Genomic DNA, 20,159 nt, shown 5'->3' with positions numbered 1-20,159 from the left:
AATATCATCGATTTATAACACAGCGGAGTGAGAGGCATATAAAATCGAAATTGGGTAAATTTTATGTTCTATGATTTGTCAAACGAAAACCAAGCTCTTAAACTTTCTCGCCTTCAAAGGTAAAGTTATGACCTTATTACTATCTTATCATAATGCTTAAGGGATTTGAATTCATACGATTTAAAGATACAAATTGCTTTTATATTGTGACAAAAGTGTTGAGTTCTATATCATTATATACATTCTAAAGAAAGGCATGTCCTGTAGGAATAGGTTAGATAATGGGAGTCGTATTATTTTTGGTCAACATTTTGAATTTTATCATATTTGTAGGTTTCACTTTCACATCGGGATGACACACGGCCTTAAACACAATGAACGTGACCCACTCATATTGGAACAATTATAATGGTTTTGCTTTATTTCATAAATCTAACACAAATTAAATAAATAAAGCTATATGGTAAATGCAATACTAATATGAAAAAGTGTAAACAATTAGTTGAAGTCTAATGAATACTAAAATTCTTAGGAGCTCATTACAACATACTCAACGTAAATAACCAATCAGTTTAAAACCATTAACCTCAACAGAATTTGGATGATTGAAAGACACATATCTATATTTCAACACTTACAATAATATTAAAATGTGTGGTTCATTAAATACTGTTTAAGGTTAATAAGTTAAAGGACCTTGTTATCTTTAAGACCCATCATTCAAATTAACATTAATGACAAATGAAATTTGTGACTAACATCTAATTTAGGTCCAAATTTTGTGTCAAAATAACATTATTCTTGTTTTTCATTCGTTTACTATCATCTCAGAGTAGAAAATTAACAATTAATGTATCATACACAAATATATCACTAAGTAGCCCAAAAGAATGACTAGCGGGGATAGCTCAGTTGGGAGAGCGTCAGACTGAAGATCTGAAGGTCACGTGTTCGATCCACGTTCACCGCATTATAATATGCTTATATCTTTTATTTAGCAAATTTGAAAATCATTTTTATACGATTTATCAGCTATATTTGATAGGTAATATCATCGATTTATAACACAGCGGAGTGAGAGGCATATAAAATCGAAATTGGGTAAATTTTATGTTCTATGATTTGTCAAACGAAAACCAAGCTCTTAAACTTTCTCGCCTTCAAAGGTAAAGTTATGACCTTATTACTATCTTATCATAATGCTTAAGGGATTTGAATTCATACGATTTAAAGATACAAATTGCTTTTATATTGTGACAAAAGTGTTGAGTTCTATATCATTATATACATTCTAAAGAAAGGCATGTCCTGTAGGAATAGGTTAGATAATGGGAGTCGTATTATTTTTGGTCAACATTTTGAATTTTATCAATTTTGTAAGTTTCACTTTCACATCGGGATGACACACGGCCTTAAACACAATGAACGTGACCCACTCATATTGGAACAATTATAATGGTTTTGCTTTATTTCATAAATCTAACACAAATTAAATAAATAAAGCTATATGGTAAATGCAATACTAATATGAAAAAGTGTAAACAATTAGTTGAAGTCTAATGAATACTAAAATTCTTAGGAGCTCATTACAACATACTCAACGTAAATAACCAATCAGTTTAAAACCATTAACCTCAACAGAATTTGGATGATTGAAAGACACATATCTATATTTCAACACTTACAATAATATTAAAATGTGTGGTTCATTAAATACTGTTTAAGGTTAATAAGTTAAAGGACCTTGTTATCTTTAAGACCCATCATTCAAATTAACATTAATGACAAATGAAATTTGTGACTAACATCTAATTTAGGTCCAAATTTTGTGTCAAAATAACATTATTCTTGTTTTTCATTCGTTTACTATCATCTCAGAGTAGAAAATTAACAATTAATGTATCATACACAAATATATCACTAAGTAGCCCAAAAGAATGACTAGCGGGGATAGCTCAGTTGGGAGAGCGTCAGACTGAAGATCTGAAGGTCACGTGTTCGATCCACGTTCACCGCATTATAATATGCTTATATCTTTTATTTAGCAAATTTGAAAATCATTTTTATACGATTTATCAGCTATATTTGATAGGTAATATCATCGATTTATAACACAGCGGAGTGAGAGGCATATAAAATCGAAATTGGGTAAATTTTATGTTCTATGATTTGTCAAACGAAAACCAAGCTCTTAAACTTTCTCGCCTTCAAAGGTAAAGTTATGACCTTATTACTATCTTATCATAATGCTTAAGGGATTTGAATTCATACGATTTAAAGATACAAATTGCTTTTATATTGTGACAAAAGTGTTGAGTTCTATATCATTATATACATTCTAAAGAAAGGCATGTCCTGTAGGAATAGGTTAGATAATGGGAGTCGTATTATTTTTGGTCAACATTTTGAATTTTATCATATTTGTAAGTTTCACTTTCACATCGGGATGACACACGGCCTTAAACACAATGAACGTGACCCACTCATATTGGAACAATTATAATGGTTTTGCTTTATTTCATAAATCTAACACAAATTAAATAAATAAAGCTATATGGTAAATGCAATACTAATATGAAAAAGTGTAAACAATTAGTTGAAGTCTAATGAATACTAAAATTCTTAGGAGCTCATTACAACATACTCAACGTAAATAACCAATCAGTTTAAAACCATTAACCTCAACAGAATTTGGATGATTGAAAGACACATATCTATATTTCAACACTTACAATAATATTAAAATGTGTGGTTCATTAAATACTGTTTAAGGTTAATAAGTTAAAGGACCTTGTTATCTTTAAGACCCATCATTCAAATTAACATTAATGACAAATGAAATTTGTGACTAACATCTAATTTAGGTCCAAATTTTGTGTCAAAATAACATTATTCTTGTTTTTCATTCGTTTACTATCATCTCAGAGTAGAAAATTAACAATTGATGTATCATACACAAAATATATCACTAAGTAGCCCAAAAGAATGACTAGCGGGGATAGCTCAGTTGGGAGAGCGTCAGACTGAAGATCTGAAGGTCACGTGTTCGATCCACGTTCACCGCATTATAATATGCTTATATCTTTTATTTAGCAAATTTGAAAATCATTTTTATACGATTTATCAGCTATATTTGATAGGTAATATCATCGATTTATAACACAGCGGAGTGAGAGGCATATAAAATCGAAATTGGGTAAATTTTATGTTCTATGATTTGTCAAACGAAAACCAAGCTCTTAAACTTTCTCGCCTTCAAAGGTAAAGTTATGACCTTATTACTATCTTATCATAATGCTTAAGGGATTTGAATTCATACGATTTAAAGATACAAATTGCTTTTATATTGTGACAAAAGTGTTGAGTTCTATATCATTATATACATTCTAAAGAAAGGCATGTCCTGTAGGAATAGGTTAGATAATGGGAGTCGTATTATTTTTGGTCAACATTTTGAATTTTATCAATTTTGTAAGTTTCACTTTCACATCGGGATGACACACGGCCTTAAACACAATGAACGTGACCCACTCATATTGGAACAATTATAATGGTTTTGCTTTATTTCATAAATCTAACACAAATTAAATAAATAAAGCTATATGGTAAATGCAATACTAATATGAAAAAGTGTAAACAATTAGTTGAAGTCTAATGAATACTAAAATTCTTAGGAGCTCATTACAACATACTCAACGTAAATAACCAATCAGTTTAAAACCATTAACCTCAACAGAATTTGGATGATTGAAAGACACATATCTATATTTCAACACTTACAATAATATTAAAATGTGTGGTTCATTAAATACTGTTTAAGGTTAATAAGTTAAAGGACCTTGTTATCTTTAAGACCCATCATTCAAATTAACATTAATGACAAATGAAATTTGTGACTAACATCTAATTTAGGTCCAAATTTTGTGTCAAAATAACATTATTCTTGTTTTTCATTCGTTTACTATCATCTCAGAGTAGAAAATTAACAATTGATGTATCATACACAAAATATATCACTAAGTAGCCCAAAAGAATGACTAGCGGGGATAGCTCAGTTGGGAGAGCGTCAGACTGAAGATCTGAAGGTCACGTGTTCGATCCACGTTCACCGCATTATAATATGCTTATATCTTTTATTTAGCAAATTTGAAAATCATTTTTATACGATTTATCAGCTATATTTGATAGGTAATATCATCGATTTATAACACAGCGGAGTGAGAGGCATATAAAATCGAAATTGGGTAAATTTTATGTTCTATGATTTGTCAAACGAAAACCAAGCTCTTAAACTTTCTCGCCTTCAAAGGTAAAGTTATGACCTTATTACTATCTTATCATAATGCTTAAGGGATTTGAATTCATACGATTTAAAGATACAAATTGCTTTTATATTGTGACAAAAGTGTTGAGTTCTATATCATTATATACATTCTAAAGAAAGGCATGTCCTGTAGGAATAGGTTAGATAATGGGAGTCGTATTATTTTTGGTCAACATTTTGAATTTTATCAATTTTGTAAGTTTCACTTTCACATCGGGATGACACACGGCCTTAAACACAATGAACGTGACCCACTCATATTGGAACAATTATAATGGTTTTGCTTTATTTCATAAATCTAACACAAATTAAATAAATAAAGCTATATGGTAAATGCAATACTAATATGAAAAAGTGTAAACAATTAGTTGAAGTCTAATGAATACTAAAATTCTTAGGAGCTCATTACAACATACTCAACGTAAATAACCAATCAGTTTAAAACCATTAACCTCAACAGAATTTGGATGATTGAAAGACACATATCTATATTTCAACACTTACAATAATATTAAAATGTGTGGTTCATTAAATACTGTTTAAGGTTAATAAGTTAAAGGACCTTGTTATCTTTAAGACCCATCATTCAAATTAACATTAATGACAAATGAAATTTGTGACTAACATCTAATTTAGGTCCAAATTTTGTGTCAAAATAACATTATTCTTGTTTTTCATTCGTTTACTATCATCTCAGAGTAGAAAATTAACAATTAATGTATCATACACAAAATATATCACTAAGTAGCCCAAAAGAATGACTAGCGGGGATAGCTCAGTTGGGAGAGCGTCAGACTGAAGATCTGAAGGTCACGTGTTCGATCCACGTTCACCGCATTATAATATGCTTATATCTTTTATTTAGCAAATTTGAAAATCATTTTTATACGATTTATCAGCTATATTTGATAGGTAATATCATCGATTTATAACACAGCGGAGTGAGAGGCATATAAAATCGAAATTGGGTAAATTTTATGTTCTATGATTTGTCAAACGAAAACCAAGCTCTTAAACTTTCTCGCCTTCAAAGGTAAAGTTATGACCTTATTACTATCTTATCATAATGCTTAAGGGATTTGAATTCATACGATTTAAAGATACAAATTGCTTTTATATTGTGACAAAAGTGTTGAGTTCTATATCATTATATACATTCTAAAGAAAGGCATGTCCTGTAGGAATAGGTTAGATAATGGGAGTCGTATTATTTTTGGTCAACATTTTGAATTTTATCAATTTTGTAAGTTTCACTTTCACATCGGGATGACACACGGCCTTAAACACAATGAACGTGACCCACTCATATTGGAACAATTATAATGGTTTTGCTTTATTTCATAAATCTAACACAAATTAAATAAATAAAGCTATATGGTTAATGCAATACTAATATGAAAAAGTGTAAACAATTAGTTGAAGTCTAATGAATACTAAAATTCTTAGGAGCTCATTACAACATACTCAACGTAAATAACCAATCAGTTTAAAACCATTAACCTCAACAGAATTTGGATGATTGAAAGACACATATCTATATTTCAACACTTACAATAATATTAAAATGTGTGGTTCATTAAATACTGTTTAAGGTTAATAAGTTAAAGGACCTTGTTATCTTTAAGACCCATCATTCAAATTAAGATTAATGACAAATGAAATTTGTGACTAACATCTAATTTAGGTCAAAATTTTGTGTCAAAATAACATTATTCTTGTTTTTCATTCGTTTACTATTATCTTAGAGTAGAAAATTAACAATTAATGTATCATACACAAAATATATCACTAAGTAGCCCAAAAGAATGACTAGCGGGGATAGCTCAGTTGGGAGAGTGTCAGACTGTAGATCTGAAGGTCACGTGTCCGATCCACGTTCACCGCATTATAATATGCTTATATATATAGCAAATTTGAAAATCATTTTTATACGATTTATCAGCTATATTAGATAGGTAATATCATCGATTTATAACACAGCGGAATGAGAGGCATATAAAATCGAAATTGGGTAAATTTTATGTTCTATGATTTGTCAAACGAAAACCAAGCTCTTAAACTTTCTCGCCTTCAAAGGTAAAGTTATGACCTTATTACTATCTTATCATAATGCTTAAGGGATTTGAATTCATACGATTTAAAGATACAAATTGCTTTTATATTGTGACAAAAGTGTTGAGTTCTATATCATTATATACATTCTAAAGAAAGGCATGTCCTGTAGGAATAGGTTATATAATGGGAGTCATATTATTTTTTGTCAACATTTTGAATTTTATCAATTTTGTAAGTTTCACTTTCACATCGGGATGACACACGGCCTTAAACACAATGAACGTGACCCACTCATATTGGAACAATTATAATGATTTTGCTTTATTTCATAAATCTAACACAAATTAAATAAATAAAGCTATATGGTTAATGAAATACTAATATGAAAAAGTGTAAACAATTAGTTGAAGTCTAATGAATACTAAAATTCTTAGGAGCTCATTACAACATACTCAACGTAAATAACCAATCAGTTTAAAACCATTAACCTCAACAGAATTTGGATGATTGAAAGACACATATCTATATTTCAACACTTACAATAATATTAAAATGTGTGGTTCATTAAATACTGTTTAAGGTTAATAAGTTAAAGGACCTTGTTATCTTTAAGACCCATCATTCAAATTAATATTAATGACAAATGATATTTGTGACTAACATCTAATTTAGGTCAAAATTTTGTGTCAAAATAACATTATTCTTGTTTTTCATTCGTTTACTATCATCTCGAGTAGAAAATTAACAATTGATGTATCATACACAAAATATATCACTAAGTAGCCCAAAAGAATGACTAGCGGGGATAGCTCAGTTGGGAGAGCGTCAGACTGAAGATCTGAAGGTCACGTGTTCAAATCATTTTTATATGATTTATCAGCTATATTTGATAGGAAATATCATTGATTTATAACACATCGGAATGAGAGGCATATAAAATCAAAATTGGGTAAATTTTATGTTCTATGATTTGTCAAACGAAAACCAAGCTCTTAAACTTTCTCGCCTTCAATGGTAAAGTTATGACCTTATTACTATCTTATCATAATGCTTAAGGGATTTGAATTCATACGATTTAAAGATACAAATTGCTTTTATATTGTGGCAAAATTGTTGAGTTCTATATCATTATATACATTCTAAAGAAAGGCATGTCCTGTAGGAATAGGTTATATAATGGGAGTCATATTATTTTTTGTCAACATTTTGAATTTTATCAATTTTGTAAGTTTCACTTTCACATCGGAATGACACACGGCCTTAAACACAATGAACGTGACCCACTCATATTGGAACAATTATAATGGTTTTGCTTTATTTCATAAATCTAACATAAATTAATTAAATAAAGCTATATGGTTAATGAAATACTAATATGAAAAAGTGTAAACAATTAGTTGAAGTCTAATGAATACTAAAATTCTTAGGAGCTCATTACAACATACTCAACGTAAATAACCAATCAGTTTAAAACCATTAACCTCAACAGAATTTGGATGATTGAAAGACACATATCTATATTTCAACACTTACAATAATATTAAAATGTGTGGTTCATTAAATACTGTTTAAGGTTAATAAGTTAAAGGACCTTGTTATCTTTAAGACCCATCATTCAAATTAACATTAATGACAAATGAAATTTGTGACTAACATCTAATTTAGGTCCAAATTTTGTGTCAAAATAACATTATTCTTGTTTTTCATTCGTTTACTATCATCTCAGAGTAGAAAATTAACAATTGATGTATCATACCCAAAATATATCACTAAGTAGCCCAAAAGAATGACTAGCGGGGATAGCTCAGTTGGGAGAGCGTCAGACTGAAGATCTGAAGGTCACGTGTTCGAATCATTTTTATACGATTTATCAGCTATATTTGATAGGTAATATCATTGATTTATAACACAGCGGAATGAGAGGCATATAAAATCGAAATTGGGTAAATTTTATGTTCTATGATTTGTCAAACGAAAACCAAGCTCTTAAACTTTCTTGCCTTCAAAGGTAAAGTTATGACCTTATTACTATCTTATCATAATGCTTAAGGGATTTGAATTCATACGATTTAAAGATACAAATTGCTTTTATATTGTGACAAAAGTGTTGAGTTCTATATCATTATATACATTCTAAAGAAAGGCATGTCCTGTAGGAATAGGTTAGATAATGGGAGTCGTATTATTTTTGGTCAACATTTTGAATTTTATCAATTTTGTAAGTTTCACTTTCACATCGGGATGACACACGGCCTTAAACACAATGAACGTGACCCACTCATATTGGAACAATTATAATGGTTTTGCTTTATTTCATAAATCTAACACAAATTAAATAAATAAAGCTATATGGTAAATGCAATACTAATATGAAAAAGTGTAAACAATTAGTTGAAGTCTAATGAATACTAAAATTCTTAGGAGCTCATTACAACATACTCAACGTAAATAACCAATCAGTTTAAAACCATTAACCTCAACAGAATTTGGATGATTGAAAGACACATATCTATATTTCAACACTTACAATAATATTAAAATGTGTGGTTCATTAAATACTGTTTAAGGTTAATAAGTTAAAGGACCTTGTTATCTTTAAGACCCATCATTCAAATTAACATTAATGACAAATGAAATTTGTGACTAACATCTAATTTAGGTCCAAATTTTGTGTCAAAATAACATTATTCTTGTTTTTCATTCGTTTACTATCATCTCAGAGTAGAAAATTAACAATTGATGTATCATACACAAAATATATCACTAAGTAGCCCAAAAGAATGACTAGCGGGGATAGCTCAGTTGGGAGAGCGTCAGACTGAAGATCTGAAGGTCACGTGTTCGATCCATGTTCACCGCATTATAATATGCTTATATCTTTTATTTAGCAAATTTGAAAATCATTTTTATACGATTTATCAGCTATATTTGATAGGTAATATCATCGATTTATAACACAGCGGAGTGAGAGGCATATAAAATCGAAATTGGGTAAATTTTATGTTCTATGATTTGTCAAACGAAAACCAAGCTCTTAAACTTTCTCGCCTTCAAAGGTAAAGTTATGACCTTATTACTATCTTATCATAATGCTTAAGGGATTTGAATTCATACGATTTAAAGATACAAATTGCTTTTATATTGTGACAAAAGTGTTGAGTTCTATATCATTATATACATTCTAAAGAAAGGCATGTCCTGTAGGAATAGGTTAGATAATGGGAGTCGTATTATTTTTGGTCAACATTTTGAATTTTATCAATTTTGTAAGTTTCACTTTCACATCGGGATGACACACGGCCTTAAACACAATGAACGTGACCCACTCATATTGGAACAATTATAATGGTTTTGCTTTATTTCATAAATCTAACACAAATTAAATAAATAAAGCTATATGGTAAATGCAATACTAATATGAAAAAGTGTAAACAATTAGTTGAAGTCTAATGAATACTAAAATTCTTAGGAGCTCATTACAACATACTCAACGTAAATAACCAATCAGTTTAAAACCATTAACCTCAACAGAATTTGGATGATTGAAAGACACATATCTATATTTCAACACTTACAATAATATTAAAATGTGTGGTTCATTAAATACTGTTTAAGGTTAATAAGTTAAAGGACCTTGTTATCTTTAAGACCCATCATTCAAATTAACATTAATGACAAATGAAATTTGTGACTAACATCTAATTTAGGTCCAAATTTTGTGTCAAAATAACATTATTCTTGTTTTTCATTCGTTTACTATCATCTCAGAGTAGAAAATTAACGATTGATGTATCATACACAAAATATATCACTAAGTAGCCCAAAAGAATGACTAACGGGGATAGCTCAGTTGGGAGAGCGTCAGACTGAAGATCTGAAGGTCACGTGTTCGATCCATGTTCACCGCATTATAATATGCTTATATCTTTTATTTAGCAAACCAAGCTCTTAAACTTTCTTGCCTTCAAAGGTAAAGTTATGAGCTTATTACTATCTTGTCATAATGCTTAAGGGATTTGAATTCATACGATTTAAAGATACAAATTGCTTTTATATTGTGACAAAAGTGTTGAGTTCTATATCATTATATACATTCTAAAGAAAGGCATGTCCTGTAGGAATAGGTTAGATAATGAGAGTCGTATTATTTTTGGTCAACATTTTGAATTTTATCAATTTTGTAAGTTTCACTTTCACATCGGGATGACACACGGCCTTAAACACAATGAACGTGACCCACTCATATTGGAACAATTATAATGGTTTTGCTTTATTTCATAAATCTAACACAAATTAAATAAATAAAGCTATATGGTAAATGCAATACTAATATGAAAAAGTGTAAACAATTAGTTGAAGTCTAATGAATACTAAAATTCTTAGGAGCTCATTACAACATACTCAACGTAAATAACCAATCAGTTTAAAACCATTAACCTCAACAGAATTTGGATGATTGAAAGACACATATCTATATTTCAACACTTACAATAATATTAAAATGTGTGGTTCATTAAATACTGTTTAAGGTTAATAAGTTAAAGGACCTTGTTATCTTTAAGACCCATCATTCAAATTAACATTAATGACAAATGAAATTTGTGAGTAACATCTAATTTAGGTCCAAATTTTGTTTCAAAATAACATTATTCTTGTTTTTCATTCGTTTACTATCATCTCATAGTAGAAAATTAACAATTGATGTATCATACACAAAATATATCACTAAGTAGCCCAAAAGAATGACTAACGGGGATAGCTCAGTTGGGAGAGCGTCAGACTGAAGATCTGAAGGTCACGTGTTTGATCCACGTTCACCGCATTATAATATGCTTATATATTTTATTTAGCAAATTTGAAAATCATTTTTATATGATTTATCAGCTATATTTGATAGGTAATATCATCGATTTATAACACAGCGGAATGAGAGGCATATAAAATTGAAATTGGGTAAATTTTATGTTCTATGATTTGTCAAACGAAAACCAAGCTCTTAAACTTTCTCGCCTTCAAAGGTAAAGTTATGACCTTATTACTATCTTATCATAATGCTTAAGGGATTTGAATTCATACGATTTAAAGATACAAATTGCTTTTATATTGTGACAAAATTGTTGAGTTCTATATCATTATATACATTCTAAAGAAAGGCATGTCCTGTAGGAATAGGTTAGATAATGGGAGTCGTATTATTTTTTTTCAACATTTTGAATTTTATCAATTTTGTAAGTTTCACTTTCACATCGGGATGACACACGGCCTTAAACACAATGAACGTGACCCACTCATATTGGAACAATTATAATGGTGTTGCTTTATTTCATAAATCTAACACAAATTAAATAAATAAAGCTATATGGTAAATGCAATACTAATATTAAAAAGTGTAAACAATTAGTTGAAGTCTAATGAATACTAAAATTCTTAGGAGCTCATTACAACATACTCAACGTAAATAACCAATCAGTTTAAAACCATTAACCTCAACAGAATTTGGATGATTGAGAGACACATATCTATATTTCAACACTTACAATAATATTAAAATGTGTGGTTCATTAAATACTGTTTAAGGTTAATAAGTTAAAGGACCTTGTTATCTTTAAGACCCATCATTCAAATTAATATTAATGACAAATGATATTTGTGACTAACATCTAATTTAGGTCAACATTTTGTGTCAAAATAACATTATTCTTGTTTTTCATTCGTTTACTATCATCTCAGAGTAGAAAATTAACGATTGATCTATCATACACAAAATATATCACTAAGTAGCCCAAAAGAATGACTAACGGGGATAGCTCAGTTGGGAGAGCATCACACTGAAGATGTGAAGGTCACGTGTTCGATCCATGTTCACCGCATTATAATATTCTTATATCTTTTATTTAGCAAAGTTGAAAATCATTTTTATACGATTTATCAGCTATATTTGATAGGTAATATCATCGATTTATAACACAGCGGAGTGAGAGACATATAAAATCGAAATTGGGTAAATTTTATGTTCTATGATTTGTCAAACGAAAACCAAGCTCTTAAACTTTCTCTCCTTCAAAGGTAAAGTTATGAGCTTATTACTATCTTGTCATAATGCTTAAGGGATTTGAATTCATACGATTTAAAGATACAAATTGCTTTTATATTGTGACAAAAGTGTTGAGTTCTATATCATTATATACATTCTAAAGAAAGGCATGTCCTGTAGGAATAGGTTAGATAATGGGAGTCGTATTATTTTTGGTCAATATTTTGAATTTTATCAATTTTGTAAGTTTCACTTTCACATCGGGATGACACACGGCCTTAAACACAATGAACGTGACCCACTCATATTGGAACAATTATAATGGTTTTGCTTTATTTCATAAATCTATCACAAATTAAATAAATAAAGCTATATGGTAAATGCAATACTAATATGAAAAAGTGTAAACAATTAGTTGAAGTTTAATGAATACTAAAATTCTTAGGAGCTCATTACAACATACTCAACGTAAATAACCAATCAGTTTAAAACCATTAACCTCAACAGAATTTGGATGATTGAAAGACACATATCTATACTTCAACACTTACAATAATATTAAAATGTGTGGTTCATTAAATACTGTTTAAGGTTAATAAGTTAAAGGACCTTGTTATCTTTAAGACCCATCATTCAAATTAACATTAATGACAAATGAAATTTGTGACTAACATCTAATTTAGGTCCAAATTTTGTGTCAAAATAACATTATTCTTGTTTTTCATTCGTTTACTATCATCTCAGAGTAGAAAATTAACGATTGATGTATCATACACAAAATATATCACTAAGTAGCCCAAAAGAATGACTAACGGGGATAGCTCAGTTGGGAGAGCGTCAGACTGAAGATCTGAAGGTCACGTGTTCGATCCATGTTCACCGCATTATAATATGCTTATATCTTTTATTTAGCAAACTTGAAAATCATTTTTATACGATTTATCAGCTATATTTGATAGGTAATATCATCGATTTTTAACACAGCGGTGTGAGAGACATATAAAATCGAAATTGGGTAAATTTTATGTTCTATGATTTGTCAAACGAAAACCAAGCTCTTAAACTTTCTCGCCTTCAAAGGTAAAGTTATGAGCTTATTACTATCTTGTCATAATGCTTAAGGGATTTGAATTCATACGATTTAAAGATACAAATTGCTTTTATATTGTGACAAAAGTGTTGAGTTCTATATCATTATATACATTCTAAAGAAAGGCATGTCCTGTAGGAATAGGTTAGATAATGGGAGTCGTATTATTTTTGGTCAACATTTTGAATTTTATCAATTTTGTAAGTTTCACTTTCACATCGGGATGACACACGGCCTTAAACACAATGAACGTGACCCACTCATATTGGAACAATTATAATGGTTTTGCTTTATTTCATAAATCTATCACAAATTAAATAAATAAAGCTATATGGTAAATGCAATACTAATATGAAAAAGTGTAAACAATTAGTTGAAGTTTAATGAATACTAAAATTCTTAGGAGCTCATTACAACATACTCAACGTAAATAACCAATCAGTTTAAAACCATTAACCTCAACAGAATTTGGATGATTGAAAGACACATATCTATATTTCAACACTTACAATAATATTAAAATGTGTGGTTCATTAAATACTGTTTAAGGTTAATAAGTTAAAGGACCTTGTTATCTTTAAGACCCATCATTCAAATTAACATTAATGACAAATGAAATTTGTGACTAACATCTAATTTAGGTCCAAATTTTGTGTCAAAATAACATTATTCTTGTTTTTCATTCGTTTACTATCATCTCAGAGTAGAAATTTAACGATTGATGTATCATACACAAAATATATCACTAAGTAGCCCAAAAGAATGACTAACGGGGATAGCTCAGTTGGGAGAGTGTTAGACTGAAGATCTGAAGGTCACGTGTTCGATCCATGTTCACCGCATTATAATATGCTTATATCTTTTATTTAGCAAACTTGAAAATCATTTTTATACGATTTATCAGCTATATTTGATAGGTAATATCATCGATTTTTAACACAGCGGTGTGAGAGACATATAAAATCGAAATTGGGTAAATTTTATGTTCTATGATTTGTCAAACGAAAACCAAGCTCTTAAACTTTCTCGCCTTCAAAGGTAAAGTTATGAGCTTATTACTATCTTGTCATAATGCTTAAAGGATTTGAATTCATACGATTTAAAGATACAAATTGCTTTTATATTGTGACAAAAGTGTTGAGTTCTATATCATTATATACATTCTAAAGAAAGGCATGTCCTGTAGGAATAGGTTAGATAATGGGATTCGTATTATTTTTGGTCAACATTTTGAATTTTATCAATTTTGTAAGTTTCACTTTCACATCGGGATGACACATGGCCTTAAACACAATGAATGTGACCCACTCATATTGGAACAATTATAATGGTTTTGCTTTATTTCATAAATCTAACACAAATTAAATAAATAAAGCTATATGGTAAATGCAATACTAATATGAAAAAGTGTAAACAATTAGTTGAAGTCTAATGAATACTAAACTTCTAAGGAGCTCATTACAACATACTCAACGTAAATAACCAATCAGTTTAAACCCATTAACCTCAACAGAATTTGGATGATTGAAAGACACATATCTATATTTCAACACTTACAATAATATTAAAATGTGTGGTTCATTAAATACTGTTTAAGGTTAATAAGTTAAAGGACCTTGTTATCTTTAAGACCCATCATTCAAATTAACATTAATGACAAATGAAATTTGTGACTAACATCTAATTTAGGTCCAAATTTTGTGTCAAAATAACATTATTCTTGTTTTTCATTCGTTTACTATCATCTCAGAGTAGAAAATTAACAATTGATGTATCATACACAAAATATATCACTAAGTAGCCCAAAAGAATGACTAACGGGGATAGCTCAGTTGGGAGAGCGTCAGACTGAAGATCTGAAGGTCACGTGTTTGATCCACGTTCACCGCATTATAATATGCTTATATATTTTATTTAGCAAATTTGAAAATCATTTTTATACGATTTATCAGCTATATTTGATAGGTAATTTCATCGATTTATAACACAGCGGAATGAGAGGCATATAAAATTGAAATTGGGTAAATTTTATGTTCTATGATTTGTCAAACGAAAACCAAGCTCTTAAACTTTCTCGCCTTCAAAGGTAAAGTTATGACCTTATGACTATCTTATCATAATGCTTAAGGGATTTGAATTCATACGATTTAAAGATACAAATTGCTTTTATATTGTGACAAAATTGTTGAGTTCTATATCATTATATACATTCTAAAGAAAGGCATTTCCTGTAGGAATAGGTTAGATAATGGGAGTCGTATTATTTTTTGTCAACATTTTGAATTTTATCAATTTTGTAAGTTTCACTTTCACATCGGGATGACACACGGCCTTAAACACAATGAACGTGACCCACTCATATTGGAACAATTATAATGGTTTTGCTTTATTTCATAAATCTAACCCAAATTAAATAAATAAAGCTATATGGTTAATGCAATACTAATATGAAAAAATGTACACAATTAGTTGAAGTCTAATGAATACTGAAATTCTTAGGAGATCATTACAACATACTCAACATAAATAACCAATCAGTTTAAAACCATTAACCTCAACAGAATTTGGATGATTGAAAGACACATTAATAAGTTAAAGGTCCTTGTTATCTTTAAGACCCATCATTCAAATTAATATTAATGACATATGAAATTTGTGACTAACATCTAATTTAGGTCAAAAATTTGTGTCAAAATAACATTATTCTTGTTTTTCATTTGATTAGTATCATCTGAGAGTAGAAAATTAACAACTAATGTATCATACACAAAATATATCACTAAGAAGCCAAAAAGAATGACTAGCGGGGATAGGTTAGTTGGGAGAGCGTTAGATTGAAGATCTGAAGGTCACGTGTTTGATCCACGCTCATCGCATTATAATATGCTTATATATTTTATTTAGTAAATTTGAAAATCAATTTTATACGATTTATCCGGTATATTTGAAAGGTAGTAACATCTATTTATAACACATTACGGAATGAGAGGCATATAAAATTGAAATTGCCTAAGTTTTATGTTCTATGATTTGTTAAACGAAAACCAAACTCTTAAACTTTCTCGTCCTCAAAGGTAAAGTTGTGACCCTATTACTATCTTATCAAAAAGTTTAAGGGATTTGAATTGATACGATTTAAAGATACAATTTGCCTTTATATTGTGATAAAAGTGTTAAGTTCTATATCATTATATACATTCTAAATAGAGTCGTGTCCTGTATGAACATGTTAGATAATAGGAGTCGTAATATTTTTGGTCAGCATGTTGAACTTTATCAATTTTGTAAGTTTCACTTTCACATCGGGATGACACTCGGCCTTAAACACAATGAACGTGACTCACTCATATTGGAACTATTATAATGGTTTTGTTTTATTTCATAAAATCTAACACAAATCAAATAAATAAGACTATATAGTTAATGCAATACTAATATCAAAAAATGTACACAATTAGTTGAAGTCTAATGAATACTAAAATTCTTAGGAGCTCATTACAACATACTCAACATAAATAACCAATCAGTTTAAAACCATTAACCTCAACAGAATTTGGATGATCGAAAGACACATTTCTGTATTTCAACACTTAAAATAATATTAAAATGTGTGGTTCATTAAACCATGTTTAAGGTTAATAAGTTAAAGGACCTTGTTATCTTTAAGACCCATCATTAAAATAAACATTAATGACATTTGAAATTTGTGACTAACATCTAATTTAGGTCAAAATTTTGTGTCAAAATAACATTATTCTTGTTTTTCATTCGTTTAGTATCATCTGAGAGTAGAAAATTAACAATTAATGTATCATACACGAAACATATCACTAAATTGCCCAAAACAAAGACTAGCGGGGATATCTCAGTTAAGAGAGCGTCAGACTGAAGATCTGAAGGATACGTGTTCGATCCATGTTCACCAAATTATCATATGCTTATATATTTTATTTAGTAAATTTGAAAATCAATTTTATAGGATTTATCATGTATATTAGAAACGTAATAACATCTATTTATAACACATTGCGGAATGAGAGGCATATAAATTGAAATTGGGTAAGTTTTATGTTCTATGATTGGATAAACAAAAACCAAACTCTTAAACTTTCTCGTCTTCAAAGGTAAAGTTATGACCCTATTACTATCTTATCGTAAAGTTTAAGGTGTTTGAATTGATACGATTTAAAGATACAAATTGCTTTTATATTGTGACAAAAGTGTTGAGTTCTATATCATTATATACATTCTAAAGAAAGTCATCTCCTGTATGAATAGGTTAGATAAAAGGAGTCCTAATCATTTGGTCAGCATTTTGAATTTTATCATTTTTGTAAGTTTCACTTTCACATCAGGATGACACAATTCCTTAAAGACAATGAACACGACTCACTCATATTGGAACTATTATAATGGTTTTGTTTTATTTCATAAAATCAAACACAAATCAAATAAATAAAACTATATGGTTAATGCAATACTAATATGAAAAAATGTACACAATTAGTTGAAGTCTAATGAATACTAAAATTTTTAGGAGCTCATTACAACATACTCAACATAAATAACCAATCAGTTTAAAACGTTTAACCTCAACAGAATTTGGATGATCGAAAGAAACATTTCTGTATTTCAACACTTAAAATAATATTAAAATGTGTGGTTCATTAAACCATGTTTAAGGTTAATAAGTTAAAGGACCATGTTATCTTTAAGACCCATCATTAAAAGAAACATTAATGACATATGAAATTTGTCACTAACATCTAATTTAGGTCAAAGTTGTGTGTCAAAATAACATTATTCTTGTTTTTCATTCGTTTAGTATCAACTGAGAGTAGAAAATTAACAATTAATGTATTATACACAAAATATATCAATAAGTAGCCCAAAAGAATGACAAGCGGGGATAACTCAATTGGGAGAGCGTTAGCCTTAAGATCTGAAGATCACGTGTTCGATCCACGTTCACCGCATTATAATATGCTTATATATTTTATTTAGTAAATTTGAAAATCATTTTTATACGATATATCTGTTTTATTTGAAAGGTATTAACATCTATTTATAACACATTGCGGAATGAGAGGCATATAAAATTGAAATTGGGTAAACTTTATGTTCTATGATTTGTTAAACAAAAACCAAACTCTTAAACTTTCTCGTCCTCAAAGGTAAAGTTGTCACCCTATTACTATCTTATCATAAAGTTTAAGGGATTTGAATTGATACGATTTAAAGATACAAATTGCTTTTATATTATGACAAAACTATTGAGTTCTATATCATTATATACATTCTAAATAGAGCCATGTCCTGTACGAATAGGTTATATAATAGGAGTCTTAATATTTTTTGTCAGCATTTTGAATTTTATCAATTTTGTAAGTGTCACTTTCACATCGGGATGAGACACGCCTTAAACACAATGAACGCGACTCACTCATATAGGAACTATTATAATGGATTTGTTTTATTTCATAAAATCTGTCACAAATTAAATAAATAAAACTATATGGTTAATGCAATACTAATATGAAAAAATGTACACAATTAGTTGAAGTCTAATGAATACTAAAATTCTTAGGAGCTCATTACAACATACTCAACATAAATAACCAATCAGTTTAAAACCATTAACCTCAACAGAATTTGGATGATCGAAAGACACATTTCTGTATTTCAACACTTAAAATAATATTAAAATTTGTGGTTCATTAAATCATGTTTAAGGTTAATATGTTAAAGGACCTTGTTATCTTTAAGACCCATCATTAAAATAAACATTAATGACATATGAAATTTGTGACTAACATCTAATTTATGTCAAAATTCTGTACTTCAATACTTAAAATAATATTAAAATGTATGGTTCATTAAATCATGTTTAAGGTTAATAAGTTAAAGGTCCTTGTTATCTTTAAGACCAATCATTCAAATTAACATTAATGACATATGAAATTTGTGACTAACATCTAATTTAGGTCAAAAATTAGTGTCAAAATAACATTATTCTTGTTTTTCATTTGTTTAGTATCATCTGAGAGTAGAAAATTAACAACTAATGTATCATACACAAAATATATCACTAAGAATCCAAAAAGAATGACTAGCGGGGATAGGTTAGTTGGGAGAGCGTTAGATTGAAGATCTGAAGGTCACGTGTTCGATCCACGCTCACCGCATTATAATATGCTTATATATTTTATTTAGTAAATTTGAAAATCAATTTTATACGATTTATCCGGTATATTTGAAAGGAAGTAACATCTATTTATAACACATTGCGGAATGAGAGGCATATAAAATTGAAATTCCCTAAGTTTTATGTTCTATGATTTGTTAAACGAAAACCAAACTCTTAAACTTTCTCGTCCTCAAAGGTAAAGTTGTGACCCTATTACTATCTTATCAAAAAGTTTAAGGGATTTGAATTGATACGATTTAAAGATACAATTTGCCTTTATATTGTGATAAAAGGGTTAAGTTCTATATCATTATATACATTCTAAATAGAGTCGTGTCCTGTATGAACAGGTTAGATAATAGGAGTCGTAATATTTTTGGTCAGCATGTTGAACTTTATCAATTTTGTAAGTTTCACTTTCACATCGGGATGACACACGGCCTTAAACACAATGAACGTGACTCACTCA

The 20,159-nt window shown here is 29.2% G+C and overlaps 7 non-coding genes across 7 annotated transcripts; all 7 read left to right on the top strand.

Annotated features, from left to right (window-relative positions):
- Nucleotides 1-897: 897 nt before the first annotated feature.
- On the top strand, nucleotides 898-970 carry TRNAF-GAA (transfer RNA phenylalanine (anticodon GAA)). The gene has a single exon. It is a non-coding gene; the product is annotated as a tRNA-Phe (tRNA).
- A 974-nt stretch (nucleotides 971-1,944) lies between these two features.
- TRNAF-GAA (transfer RNA phenylalanine (anticodon GAA)) lies at nucleotides 1,945-2,017 on the top strand. Its single transcript has one exon. It is a non-coding gene; the product is annotated as a tRNA-Phe (tRNA).
- Nucleotides 2,018-2,992: 975 nt separating this feature from the next.
- Nucleotides 2,993-3,065, top strand: TRNAF-GAA (transfer RNA phenylalanine (anticodon GAA)). Its single transcript has one exon. It is a non-coding gene; the product is annotated as a tRNA-Phe (tRNA).
- A 975-nt stretch (nucleotides 3,066-4,040) lies between these two features.
- On the top strand, nucleotides 4,041-4,113 carry TRNAF-GAA (transfer RNA phenylalanine (anticodon GAA)). The gene has a single exon. It is a non-coding gene; the product is annotated as a tRNA-Phe (tRNA).
- Nucleotides 4,114-5,088: 975 nt separating this feature from the next.
- TRNAF-GAA (transfer RNA phenylalanine (anticodon GAA)) lies at nucleotides 5,089-5,161 on the top strand. Its single transcript has one exon. It is a non-coding gene; the product is annotated as a tRNA-Phe (tRNA).
- Nucleotides 5,162-6,136: 975 nt separating this feature from the next.
- Nucleotides 6,137-6,209, top strand: TRNAY-GUA (transfer RNA tyrosine (anticodon GUA)). The gene has a single exon. It is a non-coding gene; the product is annotated as a tRNA-Tyr (tRNA).
- A 2,957-nt stretch (nucleotides 6,210-9,166) lies between these two features.
- TRNAF-GAA (transfer RNA phenylalanine (anticodon GAA)) lies at nucleotides 9,167-9,239 on the top strand. The gene has a single exon. It is a non-coding gene; the product is annotated as a tRNA-Phe (tRNA).
- The last annotated feature ends 10,920 nt before the right edge of the window (nucleotides 9,240-20,159 follow it).

This window comes from Lathyrus oleraceus, unplaced genomic scaffold (genome assembly GCF_024323335.1).
Source record: "Lathyrus oleraceus cultivar Zhongwan6 unplaced genomic scaffold, CAAS_Psat_ZW6_1.0 chrUn0049, whole genome shotgun sequence".
Taxonomy (NCBI): Eukaryota; Viridiplantae; Streptophyta; class Magnoliopsida; order Fabales; family Fabaceae; genus Lathyrus; species Lathyrus oleraceus.
The sequence above is the reverse complement of the archived record's forward strand: the minus strand, read 5'-3'. Positions and strand labels throughout refer to the sequence as shown.